The sequence below is a fragment of the Pteropus medius genome, unplaced genomic scaffold (genome assembly GCF_902729225.1).
Source record: "Pteropus medius unplaced genomic scaffold, Ma_sr-lr_union100, whole genome shotgun sequence".
In the NCBI taxonomy this organism is placed as follows: Eukaryota; Metazoa; Chordata; class Mammalia; order Chiroptera; family Pteropodidae; genus Pteropus; species Pteropus medius.
Window position 1 is genome coordinate 17,699,006 of NW_024349797.1, and position 23,151 is coordinate 17,722,156.

Genomic DNA, 23,151 nt, shown 5'->3' on the forward strand with positions numbered 1-23,151 from the left:
AGAGTGTCCACTGAGGGCCGATGCCACCAAAGGGTCGGACCCAGCTTCTGGGCGTACACACGTTCACGCCACCAAACCTTTCCTGCACTTTTGTGGGCAGCTCTGGGCAGGTTCTCAGGACGCAGCCCGGGACTCGACATCCTCACTCCTCACTATCGTGAAGCGTATAGTCCAGCAGGTGGACAATGAACAGCTACGCCAGTGAGAAGGCTCTTCGGGAGCAGCACGAGGATTATCGTTATTTAGTACGCAATATCAAATATTGACACTAGCTCTTCCTGATCCCGGGTCAAGTTCAAGAGAGGCGATCATTTTTTACATTAGCTTGAACTAAAGAAGGTCCACATCCAGCTACAAGAGTCCAAATCGGCAGCAAGTCAGCACCATATTCCCTGTTGTTTTGAGCTCTGGGTCCCTGCGTGTTACGTAGATGCTCTCATTTCTTCCTCACGCAGTCCTGCAAGGTAGACACTATTATCTGCACTTTCCAGATCCTGGGAGGCGAAACCCTTTGCTCAGTCACTTCTAGTGAAGGGCAGAGCCAAGATTCAAACCGGGCCTGTCACCAAAGTGCATGCTCTTAGCACTGCAATGGGCCACCAGCCTGGGAGGCTTGCAAAGCCACAGAAAAGTCACATGCGGGTTTCAATGTCAGGGCTGCTTCAGGACCCACTGCCTCTTATAGCTCAGGCCGGTGAGCGGGTGAGCATTGACCTGAACTGGAGTTAATCCTGCCCCTCCACCACCGCACTACCCACTGCCGCCCTCCCTCTGGGCTGAGGTGGCTGGGCACACGCCCAGAGACCTTTGTACTGAAGTTAGGAAAGTTATTTAACAAGAAACTTTTTGCAGTGTATTTTTCCTCTTGCCAGACAGAGGCTTCTGCATATGTAACTCTGCAAACCGCTGTGCCAGTTCCTTGTAGAAGCCAGGTGATTTTTATTCTCTCTCTTCCTTCTCTGACAATTCCCTCTAAATAGCTCTATGGCCACTCCCTTTCTTTTTTGGAATCATACATCTTTAAACTATGTCTTTACCTATATTTATAGGTGTATGTGGGTGCTATGCCCCCGCCCATATCTAAGCATTTCGAGAGGAAGTTAGGATCTAAAGCTGCAAGTAAGAATAGACTGTTTGTCTACCTAGGACCTCAAAAATAATTCACAGTGAGCAGGTCAGTTTCAATGCGACGCTTCCACAAAATCGACTCCCGGCCCCAGGAAGGTCCACATCCAGCTACAAGAGTCCAAGGGGCTGGCTCTAAGATGGGGGGGCTCACCAGCTCTGTGAGCAGGTCCCCGTTTCTCGCTCAGGGCAGAGGGACTTCTATTGTGCTGTAAATCATGTGGGCTTCAGCATCAGCAGGGTCGAGGGTCAAATCCCAGTTGCCTTGGGCAAGTTTACAGGGCTCTTTAACCAACCCTGCTGCAATTTCCTCGGTAAATAGTGATGATGATGTTTACCTGGCAAGATCTGGGGAAAATTGATGTCATAAAGCCCAAGAAGGGCCAACCCAGAGCCAGACACCTAGCTGGCACTCACCCGCTTTGTGGACTTTGTTGAGTCTCTGGAAAGCTCAGGCGTGTGGGCGGCATTTGGCAAATGCACAGCGCGGCACTGATGGGTCGCTGGTTCCTGCCGGGGGCATGTTCTCTGCAGTGAGGCCCCAGAAAGGGGTCAGGAAGAGATGAACCGGGGAAGTGCTTTCATGGGCACACGCTGGCTCACACCCGATCACCAGCTTGACAGAACAGTTTTCCCAGGTGCTGGTGTGACGGCTTGTGGAGCTTGCAGATTCTCTGCTTTGGTTTGCTCCCTTCCGCTCACCTCGCCTAATGGCTGGTCATTTTGTGTTTCTGTGCCAGCCCCACCTCGGCAAGCAGGGAAAGGGATGTGGCTTCTGAGCTAGTCATTTTCTCCATGGGCTGGAAACACGGAGGGCGGGGATGAAGGAGAAGACACCGATTGCTCTGTTTAATCGACAAATATTTTTGAAGTTCCCAGTAAGTGCCAGACACTGGGCCAGGCACTGGGGTCAGGTGATGACCAATGATGAAGACCCCGTCCTCACAGAGTTTCCCTTCTCTTATGGAAGGCCGGATGAACAAATAGATAAATGGTTAATAAAATGTTGGGTGGCCATAGTGCTATTAAGAAACAGAAGGAGCAAAGGGATGGACGGGAGTGAGGGGTGAAGGGGGGCTATTGAGACAGAGTGCTTAGGGGCGGCCGCTCTTAAGAAATGACGTTTGAACAAAAACTAGAAGGAGGATGTGAACCACGTGAGTATTCGGGGAAAAGTTTTTCTGGCTGAAGGTAATGACTTTGTATTAGTCAGCCATTTCCACAATGATGTTGCATAACAAACATCCCCCAAATCAGTCATTTAAGACAACGATGATTTCTTCTGGATGATGCCTCTGCAGGCCAGCTAGTGGTTGGTTGGACTAGGGTGGCCTCAGCTGGGCTTGGCTCCAAGCTGCATATCTGTGTCTCTCATCCGCTTTGAATCAGCAGGTGAGGAAGGGCATGGTCTCAAGTTGGAGACAGGAGAGCAATAGGACAAGCAGAAAGAGGTGCGTTCTCTTAGGGCGTAGGCTTGGAACTGGCACTGTAGCTTCTGCCCATGTTCCATTGACCAAAGCACATGACACGGTCAAGCTCAGCACCAATGAAGCAGAGAAGTAACTCTACTGCTAGTGAAAGCAACTGCAAAGTCACATGGCAAAGGGCATGAATCAGCACAGGAGCAAAGAACTGGGAACAGTGGTGCTATTTTCCATAGGAGGGAACTAGCTTTGTGTGTTTGAGTATCAGCCACAGTCCAGTATGGCTAAAGTGGAGTGAAGAAAGTATTTCAAGGTGGAGAACAAAATAGTGATCCACCATGTTAAATGCTGCCAAGAAGGTGAGGATGAAAATGGACCATTAGATTTGGCAACTTGGAAGTCTAAAGGCTACTGACCGAAAGCGAGAGTGGGTGCATGAACTCCCTTCAGAAACTGCCAAGGGCAGGGCATGGTCATTGTCAGATGCTGCGCTCATATTACAGTTACTAGTGCTCCACCGGGAAGAGGTCCCGTATATCTCTTGAATCACGGGAATGGTGACCCGAGAGAAAAGGGAAGGAAACCCCATCGTCACTCAGTCCAGTTACAATGGCCTCACGATCATGTGATTTGCCAGTCGTGGCACTTGGATGCTTTGCTGTGAAGACCCGCTGTGAACCACACTCTTGCTACCACTCACCGGTCTCTATTTTCAGGTGAATGAGGTAGAAAAAGCGATGTGATTTTTTTATGCAGAGAAAATCCTGAGCTTCGTTGTATCTTATTATTGTTGGTGAGGATTTTTTAAAATTTATTTGTCAATTATGGTCGACATACACTATTATATATGAGTTTCAGGTGTACAGCAGAATGGTTAGACATTTATATAACTTACAAAGTGATCCCCCCAATAAATCTGGTACCCACTTGATACCGTACATAGTTATTACAATATTATTGACTATATTCCCTTTGCTGCATTTTAGCTATTGAAGCCTCATTGAAGTGCTTAGTGGGAGTGGTAACGTAGGGCAAGAGTCACTAAGGAGAATTTCATTTCTTTTTTTTAGCACGTTGATTGATCGATCGATCGATTGATTGGTTTTTTTGATTCCCAGATGCGTCCATTCGCTCATCACTTATTCGTTCAACCATCCTTGCTGAGTACAGGCCCACTAGGGCTATGTAAAAGCGTAAGACCTGGTTCAAAGCTGTGTGTGTGGCGGGGGGTGTGGGGGTGTCGGGGGTGTGGGTGTTTGGGGGGTGGGCGTGGGGGGACATGACAGTACGTGAAGGCCATGCAGTGGTGGGTTGGAGCCAAAATGGAGGCAGGAGAGACGCTGCAGGGAGCGTCAGAATAAGAGAGCGGTCAGCTTCCTCTGGAGACGTCGGAACGCACTGCCACTGTGGCCATGGGTTGACCGGTGATCGAAGGACTTGGTTAAGTCCTCCAGACTTAAGTGGGACAGGAAGTTGTCCAGGGCAGATGAAAGAGCATGGACGAAAGCAAGAAACCGCAAGGCATCTGGAGAGCTTAGACCATAAACAGAGAGAAGACCGTCGAGGGCTGAGTCTGGGCCTCTAAGGATAGTAATTATTAGTAGTAACGATAGCGCTGGCTAACGTTTGTTCAGGAAGTTGAATAGTGACATTTATGACATGGTTGCTGTGTGCTAGGCTCTTTTAAACGAAGAGAATATCATATCCTGTAGCATTTAAGCAGAACTATTTCATTCTCCATTATCGAGGCTGCAAGATGATGGCTCGGGAACAGACTCCCATGTTGCAGAGTGGGCACCAGACCACTAGGCGGAACTTCCGAGGAGGAGGCTGACCACTGGTTCATGAGCTTTGTCTGCTCTGCTCGTCCACCAGAACCCCAAGGAGAGGCCAGCAAACCTGAGGATTCCTTCCACAACAGGGTCCCTTCAAGCTGCGCCCCTCCATACCTCCCCCAATCAGAGAAAGGTGGGTGGAGGCTTCAAAAGGATCTCAGAGAACGTGTCATGTGTCTTCCATAGCTTCAGAAAGACAGTGGGCCACTGCGTGACTCATCCTTTAAAAAATTTCAAGGGCTTTTGGAAGCTGAAAGAAGTGGCTTTGGCAGCAGAGGAGGCGGCAGCACAACTGTCCTGGTGTTGATAATGGTGTTGATAAGGGGTGTAAGAACATTCCCCAGGGACAACAATGCCCCGGCCCTCTGCTCTCTGCATCAGGCCCTGGCCAAGGGAAGAGAAGCTCTAACTTTGAACTTAAGAGTTTTTATTATTACACTGAATGAATGTAATATTAAAATGAGGTCGGGAGAACACTGTGACCGTAGGATTATCATCAGTAGTGCTATTATCCTAGAGTGAGCAGACGAGCCATGAGGACTGGCCGAGATTTCAGCCGCAGGCAGGGACTGGCCCCTAAGGGCAGGTTTGAGAAAGACCGGGGAAGGGGTGGTGGAGCTCTTTGTACGTCACGTGACAGGGCAGTTACGGGCTGCCCGGCAAGCTCTCCAATGACATCGGTTCTATTCTTCTCACTGTTTTACAGATGAGGAAACTGAGGCACACGGGTGTTGAGAGGATAGATCGGAAGTGGTAGGGGGCTTGTGGCGGCTCCATAATTTCAACGTAGGACAGGCTGATGGACCTCCCTGGAGCGGAAGAGCAGATAAAGAGACTCGACTGGAGCGGCTGTCACGGCAAGCAGGCTGCTTCCCCGCCGACCGGTGTCCCTGTGAAGTGGCTTGGGAGGGAGGAGGCGGTAGAGATTTGGCCCCCTTCCCCTACCAAGCTGGATCTGGGGCCCCCATTGGGTGAGACCTGAGGTGATGCAACAGTCCTGGGGTGGGTCTGGCTACTTAGACCTTGCCCCTGGGGTGGGGGTGCCAGGAGGAATTCAAGAGGTGCAAAAGGTCGGAAATGTACCCCGGAGTGGGGCTGAGAAGAAGAGAGGTGGCAGGAAGATGCCCACCCAGATTTCTGCTTCCGAAAGGAAACAAATTCCATCCAGGTAGAGAGGAAAAGCCAAACACCCACGCGTCAGGAGGCCTCAGAGACACGCGGAACAAGGCATCTAGAAACGTGAGCCCCTGGGAGATGGCGCCTGAGCGTCTTTGTCATCTGCACGGCTCAGAGGAGCAGGGGCAGGGGCTGGAGGAGGCAGCGCACAGTGGGAAAACCTCAGCCCAGAGCTGCCCCACACCCCCTTCCCACGGTTCAAGCTGCCTTCTAGCTCCTTTGTCTGGCCGTGGCACCCTGGGAAACAGCACTGTAGTCCTTGGACGCCTTTCCGATGTTTACACAAGTTTAGAGAGGAAACCAGAGGCCCATCTGTAAAATCTCACCACCCCCAGGGCTGCTTTGTGCTTCTTTACAGAAGGGTCAACCCCTCCTCGCCGTCTCACCTGCTTGGACTGGACTCCAGGAAACGACCTATAGGAACAACCTATCTGAAAGATAGCCCTCATTTGTTTAACATTTTACTAGCCCCACCTGGCTCCGGTGGTATTTACAAATGTCCATCACAGGGCTGAGCCTCCAGCAACTGTAGCAATTTTGCTCATCAGCCTCCCCGACCAGAGAAGAACGACTGAATTGCGCATAGCCCAGTGACGTGGGGGACACAGACCCGGGCAGCTCTGCAGCCCCAGCTGTGCCGATTACTGTGGGCCCCCCGGCGAGTCACATTTTCCTTCTGAGAAACGGGCATGTGACTCTTACCTTTCTAAAGCCCTTAGAAGGTGGTTGTGAAGGTTAAATGGGACAACAGGGAGGGCTTTCCCAGTGATGAAGTGCACACGCAGGTACAGACATGCGTCTTATTCTAAACCTACAAATAGCTCCCTCTCCTCTTAATAGTTTACGATGGTTCTCGAGTCGCTAGGAATGGATTCTGCACCAAGTGTGGGTGTAGGACCAGAGCACAGAGCACCAGGGGGTGTTCTTGGGACCCTCCTGGCTAGCTGTATTGGTCCCCAGGGACCAGGTAAGAGAAGGTGGCTGGGCCAGCGTAAGCCACACTCAGTCAGGGCAGGTCTGAGTGCAGCCCTCCTTGCAACCCTCAAACTCCCCGATGGCGGCTGTCACATGTGAAATGCCTTGTCTGGCAGAGCTGGGATTTAAAGCCTGCTCACCTGACAATCCAGGCTCTTCCAGCATCAACAGCATCCGCACTCTCCAGGCATTGTGTGAAGGATGACGCCACAGCAGGTGGAGCCTATGCCGCTGGCAGTCTAGAAGCTTACCGTTCAAGAATCTGCCTCCACAGATATTTATTTCTTGGAAAACTGACAGTTCTTTTAAAATCTTGACAATTTTTTTAAGTCATTTTTAGTTAACAAGCTTTCTAAATCATATCATACATGCCTCTACTGCCTCAATAGGATACAGACGACCCTCAAGTTTCAAATACACTTGAATCCCCATGCAAAGATACTGCATAGAAATGACATCAAACAAATCTGGTTTCTCCATAGAAACAATGGCATAATGATGGACTATGTCCCTCAGCAAGGATCCAAGGCCCGATTTTTAATAAGAATGAACATAAATGATCAAACAATCGCCCATTAATTAATGCAGGGGTCCCCAACCCCTGGGCCATGGACAGGTACCATCCATAGCCTGTTAGGAACACACAGTAGGAAGCGGGAGGGTGAGCGAGTGAAGTTTCATCTGTATCTGCAGCCGCTCCCCAGCACTAGCATCACTGCCTCAGCTCCACCTCTGATCATCGGGCATTAAATTCTCATAGGAGAACTGGTCCCTAGAGCCAAAAGGTTGGGGACCGCTGAACTAAGGTAATTAGGTATTAACACCTAACGCAGTGTCTGACACCCAGTAGATAGATACTCAATAAACCTTTGTCAAATTAATGAAGGAACAAATATATACTAGATGACATAAATCTTGGGAGCTTCCTGGCTAGCTGTACTAGTCCCCAGGGGCCAGGTAAGAGAAGGTGGCTGGGCCAGCGTAAGCCACACTCAGGACAGATCTGAGTGTAGCCCTCTTACACTCTCAAACACCTCAAGCATGACTGACATAAATCTATAAAGTAAAATATAGCAATTAATAATGTTTGTTTACTAGCTATCCCAGGACAGGGCCTGGGTACCAGGGAATCCTGAGATGTAAGCTGTGCAGGGTCTAGAAAAGTTACCTGAAGCCTCAAGTTGGAGGGACAGGGAACTGTGTGCAAAGCAGGACTAATTAATTTCAGATTTTCTATTTCTTCCCGAGTCAATTTTAATAGGTTGTGTTTTTCAAGTAATTGGTCCATTTCAACTAAGTTGTTAAATTTTTTGGCATAAAATTATTCATTATCACCCATTTAATGTTTGTGACATTCGTAGTAAAGCTCTCTCTTCCGTTCCTGGTATTGGTAAGTTGTGGGGTTTTTTCTGTTTCCCTTTTCTTTGTCAGTCTAGCTGGGGATTTATCCATTTTATTAATCTTTTCAAAGAAACAACTTTTGGCCTTGCTAATTTTTACTACTGTTTGTTCATTTTCTATTTTATTGATTTCTACTCATGTTTACAACTGTCTGTTGGCTAAAGTTTAATATGCTCTTTTCTCCTAGCTTTTTAACATGAAAGCTTCGTTCATTGATTTTAAAACTTCGTTTTTTAAATAAGGTAAGCGTTGAAAGGTACACATATTCTCGTAGAAGTGTTTTAGCTGCATCCCACATATCTTACTGTTGTTATGTTTTCATTATCATTCGGTTTAGAATATTTTCTAATTCCCCGCCTGATTTTTTCTGACTCATGAGTAAAAGTACTGAAGAAAATATAAAAATGTTAAATACAGAAGGATCAGTCATAGTGCTGTTTTCATCCATACTATAGCCTGAGGCAAAAGAAAAAAAACCAGGAATGCTGATTCTGTAATTATTTAAAAATTTGACATTTTGTTCCTTATGGAATATTTTTTTTGCATTAATTTTGATTTAAAAAATAATTGCCTCAGAATAGTATTTATTTTGGTTACAGGGCTTCTAGGTGCCCCCTTAAATTTTGCGCCCAAGATGAGTGCCTCGCTTGCCTTACCCTACCCAGCCTTGGTCCTGGTTCTATCGGTTATGCACAGAGTAATTGTTAAGATTTCTGACTATGGTTGTGGATTTGCCCGTTTGTCCCTCTAATTCTGTGAATTTTCATTTCCCCTGTTTCAAAGCTTTATTATCCATACATATAAATTAGGTTATTATGATTTCTTTTCATGAATTGATCCTTTGACTATTATGGAATGTTCCTCTTTTTCTCTGGCAATATCCCTTTTTTTTTGAGAGCTACTTTATCTGGTATTAGTACATTCACACTAGCTTTTTCATGCTTAGTGTTTTCATGTTCTATATATTTTTCTGTCATTTGACTTTCAGATCTGTTTTCTTCACTATAAAGTTTTCTGTTGTTAACAGCATAGAGTTGGGGTCTCGCTTTAATTTTTTATCGTTTACTCTTTAATCCAGTCTGATAACCACTGTCTTTTAATGGGAACGTTTATTTTATGTGTAAAGTGATTATTGATATGATTGGGTATAAGCCTCCATTTTCCGCTTGTTTTTTCTCTCTTTGTCTCTTTGCTTCTTTATTTCTTCTTTCGGGATTTCTTTTGGGGCAATAGAGTAATTATAGCATTCCATTTTCTCTCTTCCATTGTCATTTTAGTATTTGTTTTACTTTTAGGGGTCACTTTAGGTATTATAATATACGCTCTGAACTGATTACGGTTTACTTCAAATTAATATTTTACCATTTTGTTTAAAATGCAAGAACAACAACACCATAAATCTATTCTCTTGTCTCTGTGCTGTTCTTATCAGATATTGTACTTCAACATAAATTGTAAACCCTACATGTGATTTTTTTTCTTTAAATGCTTAATCACATTTTAAAGAAATCAAGAAAAAACAGTCATTCGTATTTACCACATAATTAATGTTCCCAGCACTCTGTCTCTCCTTCCCTCAGATCTGGGTTTCCATCTGCATCCGTTCCCTGCAGCCTGAAGAATTTCTTGTAACGTTTCTTGCAGCGTGGATCTGCTGGCAGTAAGTTCTCTCAGTGTTTGTTTATCTGAAAATGTCTTGATCCCCCTGTAATTTTGGAATATAGATAGAATTCTAGGCTGGCAGTTATTTTCTTTTAGCATTTTAAAGATGAAATTTCATTGTCTTCTTTATGTTTCTATTGAGAAGGCAGCTGTCACTTCTATTATATTACTGTTTCCCGTAATTAATGTATCTTTAAAAAAAAAAAATGCTAGATGCTCTTAAGATGTTCTCTCTATTTTTGTTCTTCAGACATTTGATGGTGATGTGGATTTCTTCATATTTTTCATGCTTCGGGTTTGTTGACCTTTTTTGGATGTGTAGATTGTTGAAAATTTGAAAAGAAAAAATGTGCCCATTATCTCTCCCTGTATTTTTTCTGTCCCCTTTTTTTCACCCTTGTCTTTTGAGACTCTGATTAAACATATGTTAACTTGTGGGATCTGTACCTCTGATCGTTTAGGCTCTCGTCACTTTGTTTTTTTTTTTTTTCTTTTCATTGTTATTTTCTCAGTTTGGATAATTCCTATTGTTCAAATTCACTGATCATTTTTTCTGCTATATCCAATCTGATTTAAGTGCATTCAATAAATTTTGACAGTTTATTGATATATAATTGGCTACAGTAAATTATACATATTTAAAGTGTAAACTTGGAAGAATTTCGATATATGTATACAACCATAAAAAATCACCACAATTAAGATAACGGGATTACTTATCGCCCCCTAAAAGTTTTTTCATGCTACTTTGAAATCCATTTTCCTCTCTCACCCTCCATGCCCAGGTAACTCCTGATCTGCTTTCTGTCACTATAGATTAGTTTGCATTTTCTAGAACTTTATACAATTAGAATCAAACAGAATGTACTCTTTATTTCTTTCTAGCTCTTTGCTTAGAGCATAATTATTTTGTACTTCATCCATGTTGTCACAGGTGTCAATAACACATTCCTATTTATCGCCAAGTACTGTTATATAGATGTACCACAGCTCATTTATTCATTTCCAGTTTTGGATATTACAAACAAAATTGCCATGAGCAGTCTTATATTGGTCTTTATATGGAAAATATGCTGATATCTGTTTTGCATATATTCCTAGGAGTAGAATAGTTGCATCATATGTAGGTGTGCTTTTAGCTTGGAACCCCTAAACTGTTTTCCAGAGTGGTTCTACTATTTTATATTCCCACCAACAGTGCGTGAGAATTCTAATTGCTCCACCTGCTTGGCAATAGTTGACATAGTATTTTTAAATGAAAGAAGAACACTGGAAATTATAAATATGTGGGTAAATATAAAACATATTTTTTCTTTTAAAAATCCCTTTAAAAGATAATTAAATGTTTAAAGTAAAAATATAATATATTATGGGATTTATAAATATTTAGAAGTAAAAATGCATGACAAATTAGTACAAAGCCTAGGAGAGAGGAAATGGAAGTATACTATTGTAAGGTTCTTATACAGTATGTGAAGTTGTATAATATCACTTGAAGGTAGACTGTGATAAGTTTAAAATGTGTATTATTACCTTAAAGTAGCCATTAAAGAAAACAGAGATATAGCTAAGAAACCAACAAAAGAGATAAAATGAAATAAAAAATACCGGACGTGGTTCCATAGAGTAGTGGTTAGCACATCTGCTTTGCATGCAGAAGGTCCTGGATTCGTGCCCCAGTGGAGCCACGGTCCATGGTCTACGGCCATGCCACCCTGAACAAGCCTGATGTCTGATCTCGGAAGCTAAGCAAGGTCGGGCCTGGTTAGTACTTAGGTGGGAGACCACCTAGGAAGACCAGGTGCTGTAGGCATAAATAATAAACAATAAAAAAAAAATCCAAAAGAAGGCAGAAAAGAGGAAAAAGGGAACAAAGAACAAATGGGACATTATCAATCAATGTGACTTAATTGAAATTGATAGAACCTTCACCCAAGGGCAGCAGAATACATATCCCTCTCAAAAACATACAAAACATTTACCATGGTAGACTATATTCTGGGCTAAAGAAAAAGTGTTAATAAATATCTAAGGATTCCAATGATACAAAGTATGTTCTGTACCAGGGAAATTAAATGGAATTAAATTAGAATTCAATACCCAACAGATATCTGGAAAATTCTACAATATTCAAAATAGAATGACACACTTCTTAAAAAAAACACATAAGCCAAAGAAGAAATCAAAAAGGAAATTAGGAAGTAAGTCGAACTGAATTTAAAAAAAAAAAAAAATCAACATTTGAAAGATGTAGCTAAAGTAGTACTTAGAGGGAAATTTATAGCACTCATTGCCATTAGAAAAGAGAAGTCTCAAAAGAATGACCTGAGTTTTCACATTAAGAAATAAGAAAAGGGAGAGCAAATAAAGCCCAAAGTGAAAAGAAGAAAGGAAAGAATTAAACTTAGAAATCAATGAACTTGAAAATTAGGGGGGGCGGTGAGGGAGAGAGAGAGAGACAGAGAGAGAACCAAACTTCTTTGAGAAGATCAATAAAATTGCGTGTTTCCTTTTTTTCCAGAGTTGTAGTCTCTCCAGGCTTAGTTATTTTCCAGTACCTTTGAACCTTTTAAAAAAAATATGTTGCCCAGAGTTAATTATCATAATCAGGTGGGTTAGTCTGATTCAAGTTATCCTGCATTTACTCTAACTGGAACCCTGTTTCATTATTTTCACTAATGATGTGCCTCCTTCAGCAGCCTTCCCTCCTACTTCTCATTTGCTATTTCTAATTGTCTGTGACCCAGGAGATGGGAGGATCACACTTGTAAGAACTATGTAAAAACAAAAGTAAATGGCTGTAGCAGGCTCGTTTGTGAATAAGGTCTCTGCATTTCAGTTCAAAAGTCTCTTTTGTTAACTCCTAGGAGGCAGTATGATGTAATGAAATGGAGATGGGCCACAGAGCCTTGACCTATGTTCGAATCCTGGCTTTATGGATTTGAGCAATGGACTTTATCTCTCTGGACGGAATTTCCTCACCCATAAAATGGAATTGATATGAATCTCCAGATTATTGTAGAGATAGGAGGATATAACATAGTGATAGTGCCTTTCAGATATGGTCTATAGTAGGTCCTCAGCACAAATGGCCTTCCGTCCTCTCTATACTCTTTCCCTCCTATCTGGAGAGCAGCTGTCAATGTAAGGTGCCACCAGATAATTAAGTTAGCATGTTCCTAGGTATTAATACATACTGAGACGATTTGCTTTTTAATTTTCTGTCTATTGTGTATGTTCTAACAAATTGAAAAGGCATCGAAGATTCGACTCAATATTGAAAACACATTCTGTGTGTCCACTTTGTATTATATGCCTAGGATGAGTGCCTGAGAGCATGCCAAACAACAGAAGTAGCGGGATTTTGTTCAGAGAGTGGTGAAGTCCATCCACTTACATATTAAGGGGTGAGGCACCGTGGCCTGACTTCTTTATGGGCAGCTTTTGGGCAGATGTGTGGATGACTCACCTGCCTTGGGTGAAGTGTGGCCTCCAGCAGACCAAGCATCATCCCGGTGCCTTCTGCTAAACAGCTGGCTGACTCGGCAAACACCAGACCTCCCAGCTTCTAGCCTCAGAGCGACTCTTCCATCTGTCTCATTCACCACTCTGCCCCTGAAAACGATTTAAAAATCAAGCAAGACTGGGGAGTTGCTGCTCCCGGAGTGTTTTCAGGAATAATCATGGATTCTGTTCAATGTGTGCAATGTTCTTAAACTGACAAGATCAGGGAATTAAAATTCTATACGTTCTAGAAGACAGGTTTGGAAACTCTCTTGAGAGGAGAGAAGCCTGGCTGGCTAGAGGAGAGTGCAAATGCTGTAATATCTGATAGGTGTCTTCAAAGGCTGCACACCGCCCATTCATTGTCCAATCATTCACTTATTCACTGATTCATTCATTTATGCACATTTATTCCTTTGATTGTTCACTCGTTAAACAAGTATTTCTTGAGCACCTATTATGTACCAGACCTCAAGCCAGGTACTAGGGTTGCTAAGGTGAATGTGGTAACTCAGCTTTGCCTGCTCAGTATCTACTCCAATTCTTTTGAAATCGCTGCTCTGATTTTATTTAGGGCGTCGTCCCACCCAATGGGTACAGGCTGGGTGGAGCTGTCATCCATCCAGGTGGGCTTATCCTTCTGTGGTCCAAGAGTTTTCCCCTGAAATTTGAATGTTGAGCAGTGGGACATGAAGATGACTAAGGGTTGTTGTCTTTTATAGCCCTGGCACCTAAAAATAACTCCCTATGTCCTACCACCTGGCTCCCTAGAGCTTCCTCTCTTCTTTCTGTGACCGGTCTTGGGTTTTATAGGAATTCTTTAAGCTTTTCCTACCAGTTCTGTTTTTGCTTAAGTAAACTAGTGTTTGCTTCTGTTGCTAGTGAGCTCAGAACCCTAACATATTCTCTGCCCTCCAGAATCTCACAGTCTGGTAGGAGAGACAAGTAAACAAATGGTTTGGGTTCAAGATACTCTGGTCATGATCAGATTGGGATCTCTGGGAGCCCAGAGAAGGGGCCCTGGTTAATTTCTTTTTCTCCCAAAGAGCCCCCAAAACCACCCCCAGGTGTCCCAGTTATCTGCTACTGTGTGTAACAAACCATCCACAGCCTTGTACCTTAAAATACAGATGCATCATTACCTTTCCTGGTTCCCTGATTTGACCGAGCTCGTCTCGTTGGTTCTTGCTTAGGGTCGTTTATGCTGTTTTCATTTCAGAATTTGGCTGAGGTTGGCATTATATGAAGACTTTACCCTGCAGTTGTCCAAGACAGCGCACACAGCATGATGACGTGCTGGTCATCAGCTGGGGGAGCATCAGCGGGGGCACCCATGGATGAGCTCTTCATGTGGGGACTTCTTACAGCATGGTGGCTGAGTTCTGAGAAAGATCATTTCTAGGTCAACCCACGAGACCCCACTGGGTGTTGCATGGCTTCTTATGACATAGGCCTAGAGATCCCAGAATATCACAAGGCCACATTCTATTGGTCAAGCAAGTCACTGAGGCCAACCCAGCTTCAAAGAGAGGAATTAGACTCCACGTTCTGATGGAGAGTGGAAAAGTCACACCACAGAAGAGCACATGGGACAACAGGAGGTACGATTGTGGCTGCCTTGGGAAAAATAAGACCCGTCTCACCAGCAGTCCTCCTAGAACATTCCTTGGGCCAATAGTATGCCCCAAATAGGTGGCATGTGCTTGGCGTTTGGCATTGAGTCTCTCTCAGATGTCAGATGTGACCCATTACTTTGGAAATACCAGTCTTCAGAGTCTCTCAGCATCGTCATGAAGCTTTGTACCAGTGTCAGGCCAAACTTCAACGTTTAGATTCATGCTCTTTCTATACATTACTCTCCTAACATTGCTAGGGCAAGTGATATTACAAATGAGGAAACAAGCTCAAATAAATGAAATTTCTTAATTCTAGTCACTTGCTGGAGATTTATTCTGCGGGCCTCAATGCCTGAATGGGCTCCCCTAAGAGAAGTTTTTTGTTGCTATGGAAATTGGAAGGGCTTGGGGTTAAGACTCAGGTGATTTTGGCTTGGGGGGGTGCTCCATAAATGTTGGCTGAATGAAAGAATGATGAATGAATGAATGAATGAATGAATGAATGAAGGATGGATGGATGGATGGATGGATGGATGGATGGACAGACTAATTCATGAACAACATGACATTCTGCTCAGGGCACCTTCTGGATCTTTGAAAACTCAATCACACTTTTTATCATTCTCATATTACTTAATTGCCAGCAGTTTGGGTAGGTGAAATTCACGTGTGCTTCAGATCCAGCTTGCCAGGAGAAAGAGCGGGCCTCACCTTTCTGTTCCTCTAGCAGCTGGTCCCACTCTGTCAGGGCACCCGCCTCCCTCCCTCTGTCCTTTTCAGCTTTCTCTCTCTTACTCCCTCCTCTGCACCAGGCAATGCTCTTGGACTAAGAATATGAACATGACCATCATTTCTTGAATATGTCATCATATTTGTTTACACGGCTGTGACAACTTGAGGCTGACCCGAGGGATAACTCATGGCGTATCCCCAATGCGCTGAACTGTGTCTGACCCACAGGACAGTGGCCAGTGTTTATTAGGTAAATAAACAAATGCACAAACATTCCAAGTGAATGGTTTTGGAAAGCATGCAAGTGTTGTTCCAGCTCCGTGAAAAACAAACACTTGGTTTCAGCTTGGGGTTCATTTCGTCTTGGCTTCCTGGGTCATTTCAGTTCAGGGTTCTGTTGAGGAATGTGGGGTTTTGCCTGAGCTGGGCTGGGCGGTCCTCTGATGTCTGAGAGCTGTTAGCCCAGGGTGGGTGCCTAATCAGGGGTCAGAGAGAGGCCCAGGAAGGCTTGCTTTGGGGAAGTCCCCATGTCCTAGGCACCAGGACAAATCTAAATGGTGTCACTGGGGCTACAGAGGAAGCAGCCTGCATTGCCTGCACATACCACCTCCCCCAGGCATGACCTTGACCTCGGGACCCTTACCAGCGGCTGCGCTGGCCTCAGACAATGCACAATGCCAGCCGGCTGCCACAAATGCTCCATTGAGCTGCCAGTGGATCCTGGAGGCGGGTGGAGAGGGAAGTGCTGTGAGGACTCTTTGTTCAGAGTTCACGAGGGGCGGCCACTTAGCCACCCACACAAATATGCAGAGCTGCCCCAACCCCATCCTGTTACCCAGGACCAGAACCAGAATCGCCGCTACAAAGGAGAGGTCTGAGGAGAGGGGACAGAGCCGGGCTCATCCTCTGCTGGAGGAGGGACCATGCACGTGTGATCTCACTCCGTACTTGTGGTCCTGCTAGCCTAGCCTCGAAGTCTGTTTTCAAGTGGGGAAATTGAGGCTCAGAGCACCAGAGCGCTTGGCCAAGGCCACACGGGGTTGCCATCCTGAAAAGGACTGAGAAGCCTAGAACCTACAGGAGCATAATAACAACGACGGTGGTGAAGATCACGGAGGACACCTCTGTGTGTGCTGGAAAACAAGGTCGCATGTATTTCTGATGGGAGCTATGCCAGAGGTGGGCCAGATAATGGAAAGAATGTGGGCTTTGGACTGCAACAGCCCCAGGCTCACATCCTGGCTCTGTGTGGCCCTGGGCAGGTTGTCTCACATCTTTGTGCTTGATTATAATGGTAGCTACCTCACAAGCTGCTTGTGAGGATTAAATAAGATAATACGGGCCCAGCCCACACACAGAACCAGCCCTCCCTTAGTTTTTATTTTTTGTCATTGCTGTTGCCCAGGTCACATGGAACTCACACAGGAACCCTCGGAACTATGACATACGTGGGCCTCAAGCACAGCTGGGTCTGGCTTCTCCCGCTCTGGGGCTTTATTTCTCCATCTGCAAAACATTAGGAGGCGGAAGAGTGGACTTGAGCAGGCGTCTCATTCTCAGCACGATGGACGTTTGGGTCAAACAGTTCTTGGTGGCGGGGCTGTCCTGAGCACTGCAGGATGCTTAGCAACCGCCTTGGCCTGGACTCCCCAGATGCCAGTAGGACCACCCCCTTGCAAGCTGTGACAACCAAAAACGTGTCCAGACATTGCCATGTGTGTCTGGAGCGGAAGGCGATGCCGTAGCCTTTGCCCCTCAGAGAAGGTGAGGAAGCAGCACCTCTCGCACCCGGTGCTCCGCGGGGGACTGCGGGTGGCCCGGCCCCGCACGCCAGGGCCTCGTCTTCATATCGGAAGCATTCGATGAGCATTCATATGAGAACCACGTTCTGCGAGCCCTCACTGAGTGCCTTCCCCAGGCAAGACCCCGGTGGGTCCCGAGGCCCAAGTTGAGGCGCCACCCCCTCCAGGAAGCTGTCCAGATTCTCCGAGGCTAGGCTAAGGCCCTTCCTCTGTGCTCACAGACATCATCGCCCCTGGTGTCTCAATACCTTTTAGGGATGATTTTTACAGAGGAGGGACTTGAGGCTCAGTGAGAGACGGGGCATGGCTTGCCCACAGTCATGCTGTGACTTGCATAAACCAGGTCTCTTCCCACTGGGGCCCAGAGTTTGGACAACTCCATTTGGGGCTGTTGTTGATGGCATGTTAGCTGCACCAGGCAGTCAAGGAAACTCTGGGTCCCTCGGGAGAAGCAGCCCTGCTGGAGTGACAGGGTCTAGGCTGTGCGGTGCTGTGGAAGGAACCGGGACCTGGGACAAACAGAACTTCAGCTCTGGTGGTTATTGGCTGTGTGGCCTTTCACAGCTGTAAAATGGGGCTAATTACGCTTAACCCAGAGGCCTCCTGTGAGCTTAAAGCACCTGGCACATAGTAGGTGCGTGGTGAAAGCAGCTGTGATGACGATTGCCGCTGTCATCCCTAAGGATGCGGGAAGCAGTTGTCACACAGGGCTGGCAGGTTGGCCTGGCCTGGGCGACCTGCAAACGCCAGCTCCCTGAGGTCTGCTGTGAGGCTGGGACTGGCCTCCACTCCTGGGGAGCACCCGGGGCAGGGGCCACACAAAGAATGGCAGGTGTTTGAGCTCTGACAGGGTGAAGGTGGCAGTGCCCCCTACTGGACAGTCTGCAGAGTCAGGCTGTGGGTCCCAGACACCTTGGCACCACTGTTGTCCCTGCAGGAGTGGCCCAAGCCTGGCTGGCACCTGCACTCTCCGGTATGACTGATCCTTCCAGCCAACGAGCCGCTCACAAAGGCCGCCCAAGCTGGCCCCTTTCCCAGGAGAACCCTTTCCTGTCGGCCGAGGGACCACACCCTGCCGAGGGCTGCCTTGCTCGGTTCAGCTGGGTTCATTCTTCCCGTTTCTCTGACTTAACGCTAGCGTCTCTGCTCTCGGGGAACAAAAGTGGAGAATGGTCTGCACAAAGCAGCCGAATTATCATCAGAAACGCACCTGCCGACTTTCTGGCCCCAGCAGAGTGAGAGGGGGCTCTGTGTAGCAGACAGAGCGCCGGCCTCCGGGGTAACCTGCCCTCCTGGGGTGCTGGGGTGCTCAGAAGGGGTCTCAGCTGAGAAGCTCTGCCCCCTCTGTGTCACCTGCCACACGACCTTTCCAACCTTCCTTCTTCGTCATCCCTCGCAGGATTCAATCAACGAAGGAAGAGATGTCCAGGTTCTGGCACCCAGTGGGTGCTCAGTAGGTGGCAGTTCCTTTCACTCCCTCCTTACTCCCCCTCCCCTCTTCCGCTTCTGCCCCCCGGTCTGTGTCTTAGCTTTAGTTTGCCTCTGGTGACATAAGTAATAAACAACCTTCTCCCCTCCACAGTGCTTACAAGTCTTTAGGCAGATTATTTCAGGTGGTAAGAATAATAAAAATTACTTGCAAATTTGTCAGCCTTTCTCTACATAGTCTTAAAAAAAAAAAACAACCCACTAATGTTCTAATTTTCCCCAGGGACTAAAAAGCGCATTCATTCAATCAAAAGCAGTATTCTCAAGTGGGGTGGGGGGTGTCTGCCCCACTCCCCGTATGTAGTGAACACTGAGCAGGGGGTCACCAGCCAGGGCTGCAGGTCAGGAGGGCTACTTAAAGCATCGCCAGGCTCCTGACCTCCGGGCACACCCGTGGGGCGGAGCAGACAGTGCAGAGTCTTCCCTGCAGACCCTTTGCTATTTCGTGCTAAGTTCAGCACACATGCTGCTCCAGACGCTTGTGTTCCGGAAGAGACCCCGGCTTTGGAGCCTTGGACTCAAATCCCAGCTCCGCCACTTTCTGGCTGAAGGATCTCTTGGAATCTGGTTTCCTCATCTGAAAAATGGACATAACAATAGTTACTAGCTCACGTGAGTGATGCAAGATTTACCAAAGGCTATACAGGGCTGATGCACAATAGTTGGTCCTCAGTAAACAACAGAGTTTTATTATTAATAAAATGCATGTGACCATATCTAATACAATGCACACCCAAACCAGAGCCACGTCAGCTTAATCAACAGTGTAGAAAGCTATCGGCTGGATTTTCCTTCAGAGTCATTAAAAGGTAAAACAATAGACGTGACTTAGATTAGTATCTGTTTTATTGGTACCACTAATAAAACTAAATGTGTGTGTGTGTATCCACGCATGTTTGGTTATTTTGTTTGTTTTTTTTGCCTTTATAATTTTTAGAATCGCATGACAGGTGATGCATTTTGAGTTCCAAAACAAGCAAATCAGCAATCAGCTTTATTTCCTATTTCAGCCAGTTTGGGAGAAGTCCACTGGTTTCTCCTCGATGATGGTCATCATCGCTGTTTTCCCCCTCCTCGTCTGCTGACAGCATTGCCAAAGAGTGAGGCTGCCTGGTGTTTTTCCCTCCAAGTCACTCTCCTCCTCGGTGCCTCAGTTCTTCTGCCCAGGAAAATGGGCATGATAATCCTGGCTGGTTCCTTTAAGTGTCTCTGGGACTGGGTAAGGGATCACTGAAGAATCTCCCTCCGTCAGTGACGTGCACCATCATTTTCATTCATTCAGTTGTTCATTCACCCATTCATTCTACAGACTCTTTTGGGTTCCTCGTCTGTGCCGGGCACCATGCCAAGCACTGAAATCACAAAGATGAGTATAAGATTATCCTTCTCTGTGTGTAGTTCAAGTCAGGAGGGCCAGAGGCAAGTGAACATGAAACTGTAGCAGTGTGGGAAAAAATTGTGCTAGTCGGTTGTGTGGAAAATGGCAGCACCCTGGGGAGAGAGAATGAATCCCTCACATGTCACACTGAAGGCTGATGGGGAAGAAGGCGTCGGCGACGGAACTTGAACTTCAAGGAGGAATGAGTGTGATGCAGGACCAGGAACAGGGTCGGGAGAAGCTGGGGCTCCAGGTGAGCTTAGTAAGAGTTTTTCAGACCGTAGGTGGGGATCTTCCTGAAATCAATAGCAGGTCATGATAAAATGATAGTCTGAAGAATGGAATGGGATGGGATGGATCAGAGTAAAAAGGAAAACATATCTCATCATTCTTTTAGGGGTGTGTGTTTGTGTATATATGTGTGTGTGTACACTGGTTCCTGATTTAAAACATTCTTACTTCTGTAAATTAAAAAAAAAAAAAAGATCTAATCCAGCATTCTCCAACCTTTCTGGCACCAGGGGCCGGTGCTCCTATGAGAATCTAATGCCTGATGATCTGAGGTGGAGCCGAGGCGATGATGGTACAGATGAAGCTTCACTGACCTGCCTGCCACTCACCTCTTGCAAACGATACCGGTCCATGGCCCAGGGTTTGGGACCCCGGTCTACATGGAAGTCTGGAGGATCTCCATCAATGGCGTGCTGGTAAATTTTTAACAACTGCCTCTCTATGAAAAAAATTTTGCATAAATTTATATATACATAAATTTATATATACATATATATTTGCATAAATTTATATATACATAAATTTATATATACATATATATTTGCATAAATTTATATATACATAAATTTATATATACGAGCAATGTGCAGCACACAATTTACAAATAAGACAATATATTTTTAATTCTAAATTCCACGTGGACAATGGATTCCCACAGAATAATTTTGTTGCTGTTTGCTGAACCGCTGTAGCTCTGGCCAACCTATGGTTGCATTTCAATCATGGTTTGATCAAAGCAGATCGTCAATAAAAGTCTCTATCTAATTCAGCAAAGAAGTGGCTTGTATCACTGATGAATAGGTAGTGTTCCAACGTGAATGTTGGTTGATATTTTCATTTACCTTCATTAGTAAGGCAAAAATTAAACAACAAACTCATGTCAGAACTTCTCTTATTCATCGATGTTGCCGGCCTCTTTGTTGAACTGGATAATCGTTTTCAAAGTTCTCAATGTTTTGGTGCCGTTTACAATGTAACAGCTACAGGTGAAACACATTTTAAAGTTTCATCTTAAATTTCAGGAAAAAATTTTGGAAGATTTAAAAATGGGTGAAAGAGATTACTGGGTAGTCTTTCAACGGAAGGCTAGTTTGTGGGGGATGATGTCATCCTCTAGGACAGGCCTTTGTTGGTCTTTGCATTTTACAACTTGGCAGAGACCATAACTTGTAGAAAATGGATAGTAATGCAAATATTGTATGTCCGTGGCTATGCAAATAAATTTTGACTAGTAGAAAATATAAACCTTTGTAAGGCAAATCCTCATTTGAACCAGTAGTATTTACTGGTTCCTCATTAATTAATGAGTTAGGTAAAATATTTGACTCATTTTCAGTTTATATCGGGATGGGTCAGAATTTAATTTTTAAAAAAATTATCCTCCAACAATCTTCACTATTAACATTCTCTCCATCGTTTTCTTAAGAGCAATAAGTCAAACTCTTGTTTTTAGCACTTGCTGATTTCTGTGGTGTAAACACTCCTATGATGATGAATTTTGCTAATAATATGAATGACTTTCCTGCACATGAAGTTGCAGAGATTTGCAGTAGCACGCCATTATATAATATCACCACCATACAGATGCATTAATATAAGTAACCCCAAGAGCATAGGTAATAGTAAAATGCAGTGAAATAATTCGGAAATGATGAGTTTTGAGTATTTGTTACCAATATTTTAATATAATTTATTTAATTAGAAACTTATAAACCTAATTTTTATTGTAGTCAACACTCAAAATTCCCCCAAATTTAACAACAAGCTCCCTATAATGTCAAAAACATCCCCATAACAACAAAGCTCTTGGGGTTTTTTTGTTTTGTTTTTTTGCAAAGCAAAGTTTCTAAGCAGTGATTTTAAATGAAGGAACTGAGTAAAGATGTGTAAACAGCTGGATTAGGGTGACCCTTTGATTTCCACCTGATCAGAGCCTGGGGTAGAGTCATCCCAGGTCTTCACCTGTGGGGAACGCTTCCTAAGCGACACGCCAGGTGGCTCATGTCCTGCCTCTGTGCCCCTGGGGCAGTGGGACTCACTGCTCCATGGCCTGGGGGCTTTGCAGTGGAAAGGGAACAGTCTGAACCTGGCCTGGGAGTCAGGAGGCCTGGTTCCACTCTGACCTCGCTGGGGGCCCCTTCTCTGTGGGACTTGGTGTCCTCACCGAGGTGTCAGTCCTGAGCAGGAGCAGGCAGATGGTATACACGTGAGAATCATCAGGCCCTAAGATCATAGGGCCGAGAGGGCACCTGCCCTGCCTACCAGCATCCAAATTCAAACATCTTAAAATCTGGGGTTTTTTTTAGCCAGATTTGGCCTCCAGCTTGAGACTCCTCAGTTAGAGTACTCGTAGGGCCATTCAGGGCTGACACCTACCACCAGATGAAGCAGCCCCCTTCTCCTGCACACCTGTCCTTCATAGCCACACTCGGGCCGAGGACGGGCTCGGGAAAGGTTTGTCTGTTGAGCGGAGGTGCAGTGACGTCACTGAATACATTACTCTCGGCGACTGGGAGCTCGCGAGCTAAGACCATTTCACCATTTCAAAAGGCAGAACAAGTCTCTGTCTTAGATGTTCCGTGCTTCTGGAGTCCAGAAAGCGCAGATCAGCTTTTTCCGTTCCCCTCCAAACAGGTGTTTATCTGTGGAAAGCCCCAAACAAAGAAGCTGGCTTATATTTCAGTGTCACCTGGCAGGGAAAGTAGATGTCTTTAAGCTCCAGAGAAACCCGGGATGGCCAGT

General features: G+C 45.4%; 1 pseudogene; it reads left to right on the forward strand.

The window, feature by feature from the left end:
* Window positions 1-11,295: 11,295 nt before the first annotated feature.
* On the forward strand, window positions 11,296-11,411 carry LOC120619860 (uncharacterized; annotated as a pseudogene).
* Window positions 11,412-23,151: the final 11,740 nt, after the last annotated feature.